This window comes from Neovison vison, chromosome 11, assembly GCF_020171115.1.
Source record: "Neovison vison isolate M4711 chromosome 11, ASM_NN_V1, whole genome shotgun sequence".
NCBI lineage: Eukaryota > Metazoa > Chordata > Mammalia > Carnivora > Mustelidae > Neogale > Neogale vison.
In genome coordinates this window covers 38,292,251-38,308,909 of record NC_058101.1, presented here as the reverse complement: position 1 = coordinate 38,308,909, position 16,659 = coordinate 38,292,251, and positions in this window count along the sequence as shown.

Here is a 16,659-nt window from a genome sequence, read left to right as displayed (position 1 = left end):
AACAAATGGTGTTGGGCAAATTGGACAGCCACATGCAGAAAAATGAAACTGGACTATTTCCTTATACCACCCATTAAAAAAAAAAAAAAAAAAAAAGACTCCAAATGGATGAAGGACCTCAACATGAGAAAGGAATCCATCAAAATCCTTGAGAACACAGGCAGCAACCTCTTCGACCTCGGCTGCAGCAACTTCTTCTTCTAGAAACATCACCAAAGGCAGGGGAAGCGAGGGCAAAAATGAACTACTGGGACTTCATCAAGATCAAAACTTTTGCACAGCAAAAGAAACAGTCACCAAAATCTTTTATGAAACACATAAAAAAACTCAATTTCTAGATAAAAAATTGTGAGTAAATACATATTATAATTATTATCATTGCTGATGGAAAAAAATAGATAAACGTAGAGAGTAAAAATTTCCATAAGTACCCATAGGATACTTTTTATTGGAAAAAAGAGACAAAATGTCAATCTTTCAAATTTAAAAAACATTTTCTGGTTAGCCTGGCAGTGATCTCAGGCCTAATTTCTGGGAAAGTTCTGAGTCACCTCTGACTTACCATATATGCCAATTTAAGTATGGTTCATTCTAACTGAGGCCAAAGGCAATCAATTACCTCCCCATCTCATCTCACCTGCCACCTTGCTTATTCTTGGCTACAAAGAAGCTGCTGTAATCACCAGTGAGGTACAACTTCTCCAAAATATTTTTAGAATTTCCATTTATAAGAAGTATTTGTGGAAGACTAATGAGTGAGCAAAATCTCCATGTTATCAGCTAGATTGTAAGCTCTTGGAGAATTGGAGAGATGTTTTGTTTATCTCTACTTCTATAAGACCTACTGCAAATAAATGAAATTTATCCTTACATTCTCCATATGGAGGTTACTTGGCTCTGGTATTTGCAGGTCCCTCTCAGCTGTCCTCACTCTCTCCAGCCATGCATCCATCACACCAATCAACAAACATTTATTGAGCATCTACTATTTTCAGGCACAAATAGATGAATACATCAGTTTTTATTCTCAAGAAGTTCATATTCTAGTATGGGAGAATTAAAATATCTCTACTTTAGTTTTCTTCAGATAGAGAACTAGTGCAATTAGTGTCTGCCCAGGGATTAGGGAAAAATGTTCTTGAGTAGTATAAAATCTAAATGTCAATGATTTTAAAAGAGACATCATTTATGGACAGGGTCATCCTAGAAATTGGGAGTCAAAGTACAGAAAACTTATGACTAACTACAAAGGGCACTACAATTGAATTATGATTTCTAGCCTATAGGAAGCACCTGGATCAACACTGAAGCCAAGTCGGTGGGAACAGGAGTGTGCCTTGCCCTGAGCTCTGGCAGAAGCATGAGACTGATGGATGTGGTCCTTACTTGGAGAAAGATACTCTACCATTTTTTTTTTTCTTTCTTAAAAGACATATCTGCTCCTTTCATTAATCTAACAATTGAACACCAGAAACAGGCTTGAAAATGCATCCATCTCTCCTTGGAATCTGCCAACATACTTTCCTTGGCAGTTGAAAAGTCAGTAAGTGCCCCTGTGATGACATTGGCATCATGAACAACAGTGTTGGAGGCAGAGCAAATCTCGTCCTACACATGTGGCAAGTGTCAATGGGCAACACTTCCTCATTCATCAGTTTGCAGCCTGGGACTTCCATAGTGCTCTGATCACCAGGCCATTCGCATTTGGTACACACACACACACACACACACACACACACACATATGACAGAGTCCACAGATATATTAAAATTATGGGCTATCTTTTTTCTTAGACAAAAATATCAGAAGAAAATAGAAGTAATAGCCATACTTTTTGAACAGCTATGCATTTTTTTCGATGGAGACCATTTTGTTTAGTCAGTCAGTCATTCATGATATTTTTTTATTAATCATTGAATACCAACAACACAGATTCAGATATAGTCCTAGATGCTGTGACTTCAACAATTAAAAAAAAAAAAAGGTTCTTTTCTCAAGAAGCTTTCATTCATTAATTCTTCCATTCAATATGTATTATTTGAATGTCTACTCTAAGGCATATGCTATGCTGGGTCCTAGGGATAGAACAGTAAACAAAACCCGATATGACCAGACCTCTGGCCTCATTATTTTGGAGTTTCCTTTTAATACTTTATTGAAAATACCAATAAAATCTATCAGGTTCTCTGCCTGTGGATTCTGGGTATGGGAACAGGCTAGTTGCTCCCAGCAAAGTAACTTACTCTTTTAGAACTAAAGAATCAGGAAGAGAAAGACAGTCTCTTCAGTAAATGTTGGGAAAACTGCACAGCTACATGCAAAAGAATGAAACCGGACCACTTTCTTACACTGCACACAAAAATTAAATTGAAAATGAATTAAGGACCTGAATGTGAGACCTGAAACCATAAAAAATCCCAGAAGATAGAACAGGCAGTAATTTCTCTGATTATTGGCTGTAGCAACATTTTTCTAGATGTGTCTCCTAAGGCAATGGAAACAAAAGTAGAAATAAACTACTGGGACTGCATCAAAATAAAATTTTTTTGCATAGCAAAGGAAACCATCAACAACAGGAAAAAAAAAAGAAACTGGCTGAATGGTAGAAGTATTTGCAAATGCTATATCTGATAGGGGGTCAATATTAAAAAAATATTAAGAACTTATGCAACTCAACACCTAAAAATCACCAAAGAATCTGATTAAAAAATGTGCAGAGAATCTGAAAAGACATTTCTCCAAAGAAGATATACAGATGGCCAACAGATGCATGAAAAGATGTTCTTCCGTATTACTCATCAGCAGGGAAATGCAAATCAAAACCACAATGAGATATCACTTCACACCTGTCAGATGGCTAAAATAAAAAAGACAAGAAATAACAAGTGTTAGCAAGAATGTGGAGAAAATAGAAACCCTCATATACTGTTAGAAAGTAAATTGGCAGAACCAGTATAGAAGAATATAGTGTTTCCTCAAAAAATTAACAATATAGGGGCACCTGGGTGGCTCAGTGGGTTAAAGTCTCTGCCTTTGGCTCAGGTCATGATCCCAGAGTCCTGGAATCGAGCCCCGTGTCGGGCACTCTGCTCGGCAGAGAGCCTGCTTCTCCCTCTCTCTCTGCCTGCCCCTCTGCCTACTTGTGACCTCTGTCTTTCAAATAAAAAATAAAATATTTTTTAAAAAAATAACAATATATATTCCATGTATCTAGTTATTTCACCAATTTTGGTATTTGTCCAAATAAAACAAAAACACTAATTTGAAAAGATATATACATCTCTATGTTTATCGTAGCATTATTTACAATAGCTGATATATGGAAGCAACCCAAGTGTCCCCTGATGGACAAACAGAAAAGGAAGATGCTATATACTCTCTCTCTCTTTCACACACACACACACACACACACACAGATAGAGATAGAGATAGAGAGAGAGATAGAGAGATAGAGAGAGAGAGAGAAGAATATTATGTGGCCATAAAAAAGGATGAGATCTTGACATTTGCAACAGCATGGATAGACCTAAGGGGTATTATGCTAAGTGAAATAAATTAGACTGAGAAAGACAAATACCATATGATTTTACTAATATGTGAAATCTAAAAGAAAAAAAACCCACAAATAAATAAACAAACAAATAACATGCAGAATAAGACCTATAAATACACAGAACAAACTGATTGCTGCCAGAAGGAAGTGAGAGGATGGAAAAAATGGGTGAAAGGGAGTGGGAGGCACAGGCTTCCAGTTATAAAATGCATGTCATAAGAATAAAAGGCATAGTATAAGGAAGAGAGTCAATGGTATTGTAACAGGATAGTATGGTGACAGATGGTAGCTACACTTGTGGGGAGCAGAGCATAATGCAGAAACTTGTCTAATCACCATATTGTACACTTGAAACTAATGTAACATTGTGTATCAACTGTACTCAAATGATAACAACAACAACAAGAACAACAAAGAATCAGAGAGAGAAGGAAGAAGCCTCTTTTCTACATGTGGAGGAATCACATGGGGGATTCCTCCTCATGTAGAGGAATGGGGGGAGGAATCCTCTACATTGGGGGAGGAATCACAGTTAATCTCTGCTTGTAAATGAAGGTTGTTGGGTAAAACAATTAATCTGATATATGTTTACCATACCACTATGTTATGCTGAAACATATGTTAGGTTCAATGCAGAATGAATTCTGGGAAGTATAAATATAGATATAAAACTGATGAAAAAACTCAGAAAAACCATAAAAATATTTTAGATTCCCTTTATCTGTATATTGTTGTTAAGGCACTTTGTTCTTCACACTGAAATGACATGAAACAGTACAAAGAGCCCCAAACGAAATATAATAAAGACACAGCTAGTTTTTTTGATATGGAAACCTCCCATCAGCAGACTTTCTTGTTCTCTGACATTTGGCATTCCTAAAAACCTGGGCAGGAAGTCAGAATTTAGGGTTCATTTATCTTATGCTGTTAGTAGAGGAAATTTGAAAAAATAATAATAATAATAAAAATGAAAAAAGATTTTAAGTAGAGGCCACACCAAGAAGGCCCACACAATGAGAGAAATAAAAACTATGACTGGTTTTTATGACATTTCTGATTTTTCTTTTTATTTCTGAATTTTTCTTAAGAAAAACTGGAAAGTGTGGTTGAGACAATGGAAAGGAAAAATCTATTATCCTAGGTTAGAAGTGGGAAATTCTTAATGAAAGGAGAGGTCATCCAATTGCTCCACAAACTTGTAACCTATAGCATTGGCCTGTTGGACATGCTAATCATCTCCACTTGGCAATAAACTCTCTTCCCTTCTGACTTCCAGCCAAATGAAATATATCCCAAATCTTCTCTCTTATATGGCTTTTCCAACCACAGTGATCGCCTCTGAACTCATTATACTTATCTCTATCACCAATTTCTCTGTTTAAACATATGCAGCCTTGAGCTTTTTTTTTTTTTTTAGGTCATTTTTTGTTATTATTGAAGTGTCCAGACTGGACCCAAGATAGATTCACTGATGTTAAGCCCCAACTCAGACCAGAAGAACTTAATTAAGTTTCTATGTTCTGTTCCTCCAAAAAAAGAAGGCCTACATCAGCCAGTCAGGCTTGCCTGCCCAGCACAAGTTACCTGACTGTGCCCCTGCACCCCCCTCCCCCGGATTTTCCTCTGCACCATATGAGGGAAGTAACCTTGCTTTAACCAATCAGCAAATGCCCAGGATGTCTTCCTGGTTCCTGCTTATGTTGTTCTATAGCATTCTCTCATCTTGTACCATTCTTTGAAGCTTTTTAAAATTTTTTAGACTGGATGCTTCTCAATTCATGAATCGTTGATGAAGCTTACCAGATCTTTTCAAATTTTGTGATAACTGGACTTCCTTTTAACATGACTTAGAAATTCCAGGAGGACATCTCTCATATTTTTCCCACCTCAGTCATAAACTTTTAGGGATCAAGGATGTCTTTTCCACATATTTCTATCTTCATCACATGGAATAAGCAGAGAATCAATGCCTGAAGCACGCCATGACCTTAAGTAACTCAGAGACCACACTCTGCATTTGGATCAAATGGACTTAGGCACCAACTGGAGGAGCATGAAAACAGGCATATCCCATCTGGGCGTAATATAGGCTTTGTCCTATTCTGGCTTCTTTGATGAATAATTTCTGCATCTTCATAATAAATATTTGTTGAACAATTAAATAAATGAATGAGTGAATTTTGTCCCGACTGGCAGTCTTGTGATGGGAATATTTGGGATATTTGAGAAAAATCCTTAAGGAAATTTTATTTGGTGAGAAGACTTGAAAAACACTTATGGTGATTTTCCTGACCTCTTGTCAAATATGCAAAATGTTGTAACTTAACCTTTGCTCAGGTTAATGCTTTGTCAGAATTTTGTAGAACTTAGTAGAGATTGCTTTCTTGGTTCCTTCAGACCCTCCCCGCTGTTTCACCATGTCTAAACTGAAAGGAGTAGACTCCAAATGAGCTAGTTTGTCCTCTCTTCCGAGATTATGCTGCATTTTATTTCAAATTTACTGTCTACTTTAGGGTCCTTTGTTCTTAAATCTTGATATTGTAGTTCCTAGAAAATTCTAATAACAGTCTATCCAAGAACTTGGCTAGTCCAAAGTAGAAGTAACTTGACATTGCTAAGTTGATTGCATCTTTCTTTATTTTTTTTTCCAATTTATTTATTTTCAGAAAAACAGTATTCATTATTTTTTCACCACACCCAGTGCTCCATGCAAGCTGTGCCCTCTATAATACCCACCACCTGGTACCCCAACCTCCCACCCCCCCACCACTTCAAACCCCTCAGATTGTTTTTCAGAGTCCATAGTCTCTCATGGTTCATCTCCCCTTCCAATTTACCCAAAAGCACATACCCTCCCCAATGTCCATAACCCTACCCCCCTTCTCCCAACCCCCCTCCCCCCAGCAACCCACAGTTTGTTTCGTGAGATTAAGAGTCACCTATGGTTTGTCTCCCTCCCTATCCCATCTTGCTTTAAACAGTCAGATGGCCCATGAGCCTCTTGATACATTTTAGAATAATTATTATGAACATAAATTACATGTGGCTTGGGAAGAAAACGAGTGCTTGGAGCCTTGATCACTATACACATGGGACTTTAGTATTTTAGTTTCCTGTGATAAGGAATATTTATTCCCCTAATCTCAATGATGACATGAATAAATGATACAAATATAGAAATAATAGTTAACATATAACAAGTACTTGCATTTTCTAATTACATGTGTTATCTCCATTGCTGTAAATTCTTACAAATACCCAGTGAAATAATATTTTTCTCATTGTCATTATACAGATAAGTGTTGAGATATGTAAAACCCAGGTATCTGGAACTCACACTCTGATAGCAAAAACTAATTTCTCCTGGTTCATAAGTTGTTTGTTAAATATTCAGGAATTTCATGTGCCAAATGATGTCATATTATGACATCTTGAAATTGGCTACATTGTGGGTGTTGTAGACAGAATAATGGTCTCCCATAGTTGTTCATATCCTAATCCCTGAAAATTGCAAATATATTACATGGCAAAAAGGACTTTGTAAATGTCATTAAAATGTTGTCTTCAAAAAAATGTTTGTTGTCCCGAAAACATAAGCATGTTTTTAATTTTTGCAAAATCAGGAAGCTTCATTTATTTCTTTATTGCTGTACAATGTATTTAGGTTAAATGTGTTTAAGTAGAACCATTCCTTACTACAGCACATTTCTTCAGAGTTCCCTATTCTTCTTGAATACAACTTTAGTGAATACCACTCTGTCCTCAAGAAACAGGATGGTATCCAAAGATAGCAGGCCATTTAAAGAAAATAGAGAATCAGTCAATGATTATTCATCCATCCATCCATGAGCCCATCTACTAACTTACGCATTCAAACAATAACTCAGTTACTGTATGCTCAGCTCTAGATATTTGTTTGTGAATAAAACAGTCAAAAAGCAACAATGAAGAAAAACCCCAAACTGCCACCATCTCAGACAGCTTAAGTTCTAAGGGAGAAATACACAAAAATTACCCCAGGCACAGAATATTGATTTGAAGGGTAGGGACTTTTTCACATAACCAGATGTTGTCATTTTGGGAAAGGCCAGGCCCAAATAAACCAGAATGGTGTTCACCATTGTAGACTCTTAATCCTTTATTGCCCTCCCTCCTCCCTTCCTCTTGCTTCTTTCCCTTAATATAAAGTGGGTATCTTTTAGAAGGAGATCATTAGGGGTGCCTGGGTGGCTAAGTCGGTTAAGCATCTGCCTTTGGCTCAGGTTGTGATCTCGGTGTCCGGAGACTGAGCAGGGAGCCTGCTTCTCCCTCTTCCTCTCCCCTCATGCTCATGCTCTCTCTCTCAAATAAATAAAATCTTTAAAAAGAAAAAAAAAGAAAGAGATCATTAAAGGTCCAGGCAAATAAAGGTCGAGTAAATAAAGAGTCTTTATTAAAGCCATTACTTAAAAAGGCATGATTAAAGCTATGAAATACCAAAGGATGGTGGCGAGACTCAGAGCTAACAATGACATGTTTCTAAACCCTGAAGGAATAGGTTTTGGATAGGAGCTATGCTCATGGAGAGACACGCCTTTTGCTAGAGGCACAACACCCAAACAGTGAGGCAGTAAGGAAAAATACCATGACTATCTACCTCCTCCTGACACCTGTTCTCATGCTGGTGCCTCCCACTGGCCAGACCTTAAGAAGCCAACCAGTAAGGGAACCTGAGGGATGCAGGATGCTGTGGTCAATCCTGGGGTTGCAGAGTTCAGAGACTGCATCTGAGGCAAATGGAGAGTTATCAGCACAGAAATAATTCAAATTATTTTGCAAATGCTGCATATGTATAAATTATTTACAATACTAATAGAAGAAAGATACAATCTTCTAATAGTAAAATTTAAAGTAATGTTAAATATTTTGGGTTAATAAAAGCTATCTTTTGACCCTCAGATCACTATCAATCTCTAACAAGTTGTCAACCTTATTACAGACATCCTGTGTTACTCAAGAAAATAATGAGATAATAAGAAGTGAGATTAGGATGTTCCAATCAGACTATCTTTTCTCTTCTATTTATTAATATTTGTGTAAAACAAAACCTTAGGGTTTAAAGAATGGATCTGTGGGACATTTGGGTGAAAGGGAGCCTCCTAGTCATGTGGGCATTGTCCTTACATTGGTAACCTTAAGGAAGTTATCCAGTGATCTATTTGGAAAAAAGAAAAATGAGCTTTTCATCATGTACACCCTTAACCAGCAGATGTCATGCAAAGTCTTGTGCATGTGTTTTTCTTCTTACTGTTGTCAGTAGAATAACAATAGTGTATGAATTCAAGGAAATTCAAGGAAAATTTTTCAAAGGCTTATAACTCCAAAACTATCTCTTTTTTCTTTGAGAAGAAATAGCAAGTTTACTAAAAATTGTTTACATTTTAATATATTTGAAGGAAAGAAAAAGAACTAGGTATTTAATGCATTTGGGAGAAAAGAAGCAATCAGGAAGAGAAGTGATCAGATATTCCCAGATTTGTATCTTAATCTTAAAATACAACTATTCTAAATATTCTCCATTGGTATTCTAGCCCTCACAGTTTAGTAACTGTGCTATGTATGAAGGATAGGGCAAATTCAGAGTGATTTCATTGGCATGGATTTTGTTCCTTTGTTCAATGGTCTGGGGCATTTTAAGAAAAACTAAATCCTATAGATTTAGCACAGTGCTTTATACTGAAGAAATGCTATTAATCCCCACTGAATCTGCTTATTAAACACAGGAGGAGTAGCTTTTCCACAGTCACATAGAAAAGGACAGTCACATGCTGGTATAAGGCTGCTAATATTTATGGGAATTTTTTCTTTTCTTTTCTTTTTTTTCATTTCATACTACATTGATATGGGGACTTTTTCATATTGAATCCTACTTTGTTCATTCTGAACACATAAACACCCCAACAGGTATATTTAACCCATTATTCCCTTTGCTATCAGTTGCATCACTTGTAAGCTTTGTATCATTCCTTTAGCCTATCAAACTATTATTATCTTTGTCCTTCAGAGCATTAGTAACTCGATAGACATCACTGGATTAAGTACTAGGTTTTGTATTACCTTATTGGCTATCTACTAATTATTTGGAAAAAAAACTAGGAGATGTACAAAAATCTTTTGTCTTTGCATAGGAAATGACCAAGAAGCCTTGACCAAGAATCTATTTTGATTTTTTTCTTGAGATGTATTTGACAATTAAAATTGTATACATTTAATGTGTATAATTTGATTATTTGATATCCATATCCATTGTAAAATTATCACCACAATAAAGGTAATTAACATCCAGGGACACCTGGGTGGCTCAGTCAAAAAAACAAAACAAAAACAAAAACAAAAAACTACAATGCATCACTATAATCTAATATACATGATTATGTCTTCATTCAAGTTAATGTGAAGCACAGAGTTTATACCCAGTGGGTGGATAAACCAATTACGAAGAACAAATGCTCTATGCTAAGAAGGCAGTGATTGTTGATGGCAAATTTTTAGGATATCATTCTTATTAAGTCTTAATTTTTTTTTTTTAAATCTAGCCAGAACTTCAGAGTCACAGACCATTTATTAGTTAGAATTCTCCAGAGAAACAGAACTAATAGCTTGCATATACAGAGATTCACTATAGGAATTAGAAATTCACATTCATGGAGCCTGATATGTCCCAATACAGGCATTTGGCAGGTTGGAGATGCAGGAGAACCGATGGTATAGTTCCAGTCCTAGTACAGAGAACTGGCAGCTGGGGGAGCCAATGGTGTTGTTGAAGTCCCAAACCCTTCAGGCTCAAGACTCAGGAAGAGCTGATGTTTCAGTTCCAGCTTAAAGGTAGGAAAACGCCAATGTCCCCTCTCAAAGACAGGGAAGGGGAGTTTCCTTTTTTTTTTTGAGGTGTGCTCAGCCTTTCTCTTGTATTTGGGCCTGTACAGAACAACTGGTTTAGGGGCACATCTGTATCATTGAGGACAATCTGCTGTACTCAGTCTACCAATTTCAATATTAAACTCATCCCAAACAATCCCCACAGAAACAACTAGAAATAACTGGGAACCCAACCGCCCTGTCAGGTTGACACATAAAATGAACCATCACAGACCATAAGAACTTTCAGTTCTCTTGCTCAGTTTCCTCATGACAAAATGAAAAGTTTGTTCTCCATCAGTGGTTTCCAAACTAGCTGAACTTCAGAAACAAGTGGATACCTTAGAAATATAGATTTTTGGTGCTTACTTGTGATCCACTGAATCAGACATTCTGTAAATTGAATCCAGAAATGAAGTGATTCTGATTCTATATTCTGCATATTGATGTTTGTGACTTTGCAAACTATATTTCTCCATTGTCAGCTGCCGTCTTACCATTTCCTCCAATAGAGTTCACTAGAAGGAGACCAAAATGTGGCAGGAGGAAAGAAGGGATTTATTTTTTTTTCTATTTGCTTTCTGTTCCTGTTGGCAACACTCTAGAAATGACCCTTTCACCCTGAAAGAAATAGTTGATTCTAGTCTTCAGTTTTTACTGGCACTTCTGGAATCAATCTCATTCTGACCCCTGAGAACCTCCATCTCAGTAATCCAGGTCCCAGTTCTCCAGGCACCTCATTGGATAGAGCCTCTATGGCATCAGTGCAGATGGGCAACGGTCCTTCCTTTGAAATAGGAGACCAAATCTTGCAGGAATCCCCTTCTGAGCTCCTAAAGTCCCCACACCGGATGATCTGTGTACTGTCTTCAAATGTATGAGCCTCGACTTCATAGCCACTCCCCTGAGTTACTAGCCTGATAACTCTGAACTCTTCCATTTGTTTTTCCTGGCTGTTAGAGGTGTTAGACATCTCTTGCCTTTATATCTAGTGTTAACCTGTTTGTTGCCTTTGACTGTTCCTATCCTTCAACACCTGCTTCACCAATTCCTTGTCAAATTTTCTCTGGAAAGACTTAATGTCCTTCATCAAGACATTTAATTTAATATTCTTAATGTTTCCTGACTCACATCTGCAGCATATTAGTGAAATATCCATGTGAACGTCTATGTGGATAACTGTTCAGTCAGTTCAAAGAGCAGGTACAAAGTCCTCAAGGCAGAAATAGGACTAGAATTATTTTTTAAAAAATAGCAAGGAATCCATTTTGGTTAGATCAAAGTGAATGAGAAACAAGCACTTATAGATTTCAAAAAAGGCTAGATCATGCAAGGCATTCTAATTATAGAAAAGCAAGAAGCAAAAAACTTTGGCTTTTGAGTGCTGAGGGAAGCCACAGAAACCACTAAAGCTACGTTTCTCCAAGGAGAGGACTGATATAATAAAATCTTGTATGAAAAGTACCACTGTGACTGCTATATTTGGAATATATTTAGGATGACACAAAACCAGAGATATCCACTAGGAGCCAATTATAAGCATGCAAGCAAGAAAGAATAGTCATTATTTTTAGGGTAGTAGCAGTGGAGGGAAAATAACAAATGAGATTGTGAGTATATTTGCCAATAAATGAGATGAAGAGGGGTACCTGGGTGGCTCCGTCAGTTAAGCCTCTGATTCTTGATTTTGGCTCAGGAGATGCTCAGGGTTGTGAGTTCAAATTCTGTGACAGGCTCCATACTGGTTGTTAGAGGCTGCTTAAGATTTTCTCTCTCCCTCTGCCCCTTCCCCACCTTCCCAATCTCTCCCTCTCTCATTCTCTCTCTCTTTCACTCTTTCTTTCCCCCTCTGCCTATTGCCCCTCTCTAGCATATATGTCTGCTCTTTTTTTTTTTTTTTTTAAGATTTTATTTATTTATTTGACAGAGAGATCGCAAGTAGGCAGAGAAGCAGGCAGAACAGAGAGCAGGAAGCAGGTTCCCTGCTGAGCAGAGAGCCCGAGGCGGGACTCCATTCCAGGACCCTGGGATCATGACCTGAGCTGAAAGGCAGAGGCTTAACTCACTGAGCCACCCAGGCGCCCCCATATATGCCTGTTCTTTAAAAAAAAAAAAAAAAAAAAAGATGAAGAAAGAAAAGGTATCAAAGAGGACTTCAAATTTTTGGCCCAGGCAACTGAACTAATGAAGCTACCACTGATAGAAATGAAACTGCTGCTTTTTGGTGTGTATGTGGTGTGTGTTTGGGGCTGGGATGAACAGCAGGAGTTATGTTTCTAATAGGTTAGGTTTAAGAACTAACCTAATAGGTTAGGTTTAGACATTAGAGGTGTGAAGTAGACAGTTGTATCTGTGGGTCTGAAGTTCAGGGTTCGAGTTCCAAGATGGAGATATAAATGTGAGAGACCTCAGAATATAGATGGTATTTAAAAGCCATGAGAATGGATCAAATAATCGAGGGGCTACAGATAGCACAGAGAAGAGGTGCAGGAGATTCTAACATTTAGAGAATGAGAAGCAACTATCAAAAATAACTGAAGATCCTGAAAAGTAGTAGGGATACCAGGAGAATGTGGTATGCAGGATAAATAAATATCTTTAAAAAATAAAAAATAAATAATGCTGCTATAAACATAGAGGTGCATGTATCTTCTTAAATTAGTGTTTCTATGTTTTTTTTTAAAGATTTTATTTATTTATTTGACAGACAGAGATCACAAGTAGGCAGAGAGGCAGGCAGAGCAAGAGGAAGGGAAGCAGCCTCCCAACTGAGCAGAGAGCCCAATGCGGGGCTCAATCCCAGGATTCCAGGATCATGACCTGAGCCGAAGGCAGAGGCCTTAACCCACTAAGCCACCCAGGTGCCCCTGTTTTCATATGCTTTTAGTAAATACCTAATAGTGGATTTATTCGATCACATAGTATTTATATTTTCAATATTATGAGGAACCTCCCTACCTTTTTCCAGAGTGGCTGTACCAGTTTGCATTCCCACCAACAGTTCACAGGGATTCCTTTTTCTCCATGTCCCCACAAACACTTGTTTCTTGTGTTTTTGATTTTAGCCATTCTGACAGCTGTGAGGTGATTTTGATTTGTATTTCCCTTCTGATGAGTGATGTTAAGTATCTTCTCATGTGTCTGTTGACCATCTTTACATCTTGGTTAGAGAAGTATCTGTTCATGTTTTCTGCCTATATTTTAATGGGATTATTTTTTTAATTTTGTGTTATATAAGTTTTTTATATATATTTTAGATACTAACACTTCATTGGATATGTTATTTGCAAATATATTCTTCCGTTCAGTTATTCCCTTCCTTATACTATAAACTAATGAGGGAAATAAGATGGTAAAGTGGGAAGAGGGATTGAGAGGTTTGTTTGTTTTTTTTTTTTTTTTTAAGGTGGTAGAAAAAAAAAAAAAGCAGCATATTTGTGTGTTGTTGGGGAAAATCCACTAGAGAAGACAACTAGATGTCCTTGATCTAGGGCAAAGGTGGAGATGTGCTTTAGAAATATGGGAAATTCATCTACAGTATTTTTAAGTCACAAAACCTATTATTTCATTCCCCTGCTGAAAACCTATCAATTATTTCTCTTAATTTGTGAACATAATCCACAATCCTTACCCTTACATTTAAGGTTGGTTTCTGCCTTTCTTGGCTGCATCATCTCCTACCATTCTTCCTGCCACAGTAAACTCCAACCAGACTGGTTTCCTTTCCGTACCCTGCACATGTCAAGCTTTTTTGAACTTCAGAAACTTTGTGCTTCAGGAACTTTGCACCTGCTATGCCTTCTGCCTGGTCAACTATTTTCTTGGCTTTTTGTTGACTTCCTCTTTCACATATTTTAGATTTCAGCTAAACACTTCCTTTTTTCCGAGAATCCTTTCCTGATAACCTTATGTTAATATATGCTCAGAAATTACTATCATTATGCCTTGTTTTCTTGACCTTACCATGATTTTTAATTATCCTGTATAATTATCTTTGTATCATTATCTTGTATCACTACCTTTCTCCCAGTTGAAATGGTACGTTCTAGCCATACCTCCAACAACTAGTAAAGTGTCGGGTTCACACAGATGATCCATAAATTATTATAAATAAGTCTTTATTAAAATAATAATTAAAACCTCAGTTTCAGAGTTCTTTAGACCTCTAAGGTGCTTATTACTTTTAATATACGTTCAACAGTAATGTGAACTCCCATACTGGATAATTGCAAGAAGTCTAATTCTCTTCCCAAGTACTCTTGAGCTCACTCCTTTCGTGTCCTAGATATCCACCCTTTCTTGCTTGTCACTTCTTTTTCTTCCTTGCAGATGACCTCCAGCTGTCTTTCAGTACTTTCTCATTTCCTAGCATACCACATCCCAAAAGATGGACAAAGGTGACAAACACAGCTAGAGCGATGCTCGTGTTAAACTTTTTATTGATTCTTGGGGATAATCACAATACTGGTAGTAATAACAATCTCATATTCAGCACTTGCTGAGACGAGACACGTGTGTGTGTGTGTGTGTGCATGTGCGCGCGCATATGGGTGCATGTGTATAGTCACATAATTATCCCACCAAGCCTATATTATAGCTGTTCTTGTCCCTCTTTTCAAGATAAAACCCTGAAGCACGGAGAGGGTATATGAATATCCCCCAAATACGTAACTAATCATGATTTACTCAGGCTTCAGTCTCAGGCAGTTTGACCATGAAGTCCATTATCTTAAATAGAGGGAAGTCATCATGTAGGAAAGGAAAGGTTAAAAACTGACTATCTGGTCATGTTTTCCTGCTCATACACTGGCTGTTCTTTGATTCAAGTTCTTGTACTAGACACATCTTTCTCAGCTGCTGGTTTATTTTCAGAGTACTTGGAATAACTGGGGGCTTGACTCTCTTTCTTTGGGATGAATTCACTTTTTCTCAGCTCTTTATTCACCCTCATTACCTGCCTGTAGCGAGAGAAAATCAATATGCCTTAAAAACAGAATAATCTCTGCAAAGACTAACTCAACACAAAATAAGCAGAGCCTTTTACATGATTAAATATATAGCAACAGCTTGATCTGAAATATGTGCACTTTCGGTTCTCCACTCCCTATAAGAGCAAAGGGAGGATGTTGACATTCACCCCAGACTTCAGAAATGGCTGTGGCCTTTAAAATGGCACACTTTGTCCCCACTTTATATGCAAGACACTGCAAGGGTAACAAGAAACAACGATGGCATTTGCTACTCCTAGCAGCTAACAGGGAACAAAAAGAAGACAGCATGACACATGATTTCAAGTGTTACGAAATGGCTTCTGAGAGCTGGGAAGTAACAGCATTTTGTTTAGCAAAGAGATGCTACCGTGCCCGAGGCCAGAAGTAAAAATCTAAAGTAACCATCATAATAATCTTTAAGAGAGCATTCATTTGAAGTGTTGTTCTTTTTGGGGGTGGTGGTGCTCTTGAGCAATAAGGATGTTAAAAAAGGCTGACTCTCATGGCTGCACACAGAAAGTAGAGACTCTATTATGTTGAAAACCTAACAGCAAATCTATATCCCCTAAACTTTATACACCTATATGGGTTGAAGATTTAAAAAAATGTGCTTTCTCTCCTTATGAATACTATACATCTCATGAATTTACATTAACAACTACAAAAATAGTAATACAAGCCACTGCCATTAATTATTTAATTATATAAAAGTTTACTAAGCGCCAGGACCTGGGGCTTTAGTAATGAACAAAGCAGAGAAAAGTCCCTGCCTGCATGCAGCTTATATTTATAGAGTACTTACTGTGTGTAGACATTGTGGCTGAGTTTTTATAAACACTTATGATTATTCTTCATAACAGAATAGGTTTTTGAGATGGTTTGTTTTTGGCAAGTATTTTACAGTTCTAGAATAAAAACAGTGAGGCTTAGCAGGATTTATCAGGGTCCACTAACCAGGAAGCAAAGGAGCTAACCTGCAGTAGCCAGCTTGCCTGAAGTCTAGGGACCTGATGCTTTTATACACTTCAGTGCTGGCTCCTATACGCCCATTTGTGTTCTGTGGATTCCTTGGCTCTCTACTGTTAACTCCAGGCTGCTGATTTGCCTTTGTTCCTCTGCTCTAGCCATTGAATTTAAGATTTTTTAAGATTGCTTTGGATGTTTGGAATCTTTTTGGTTCCATACAAATTTCAGGATTGTTCGTTCTTGTTCTGTGAA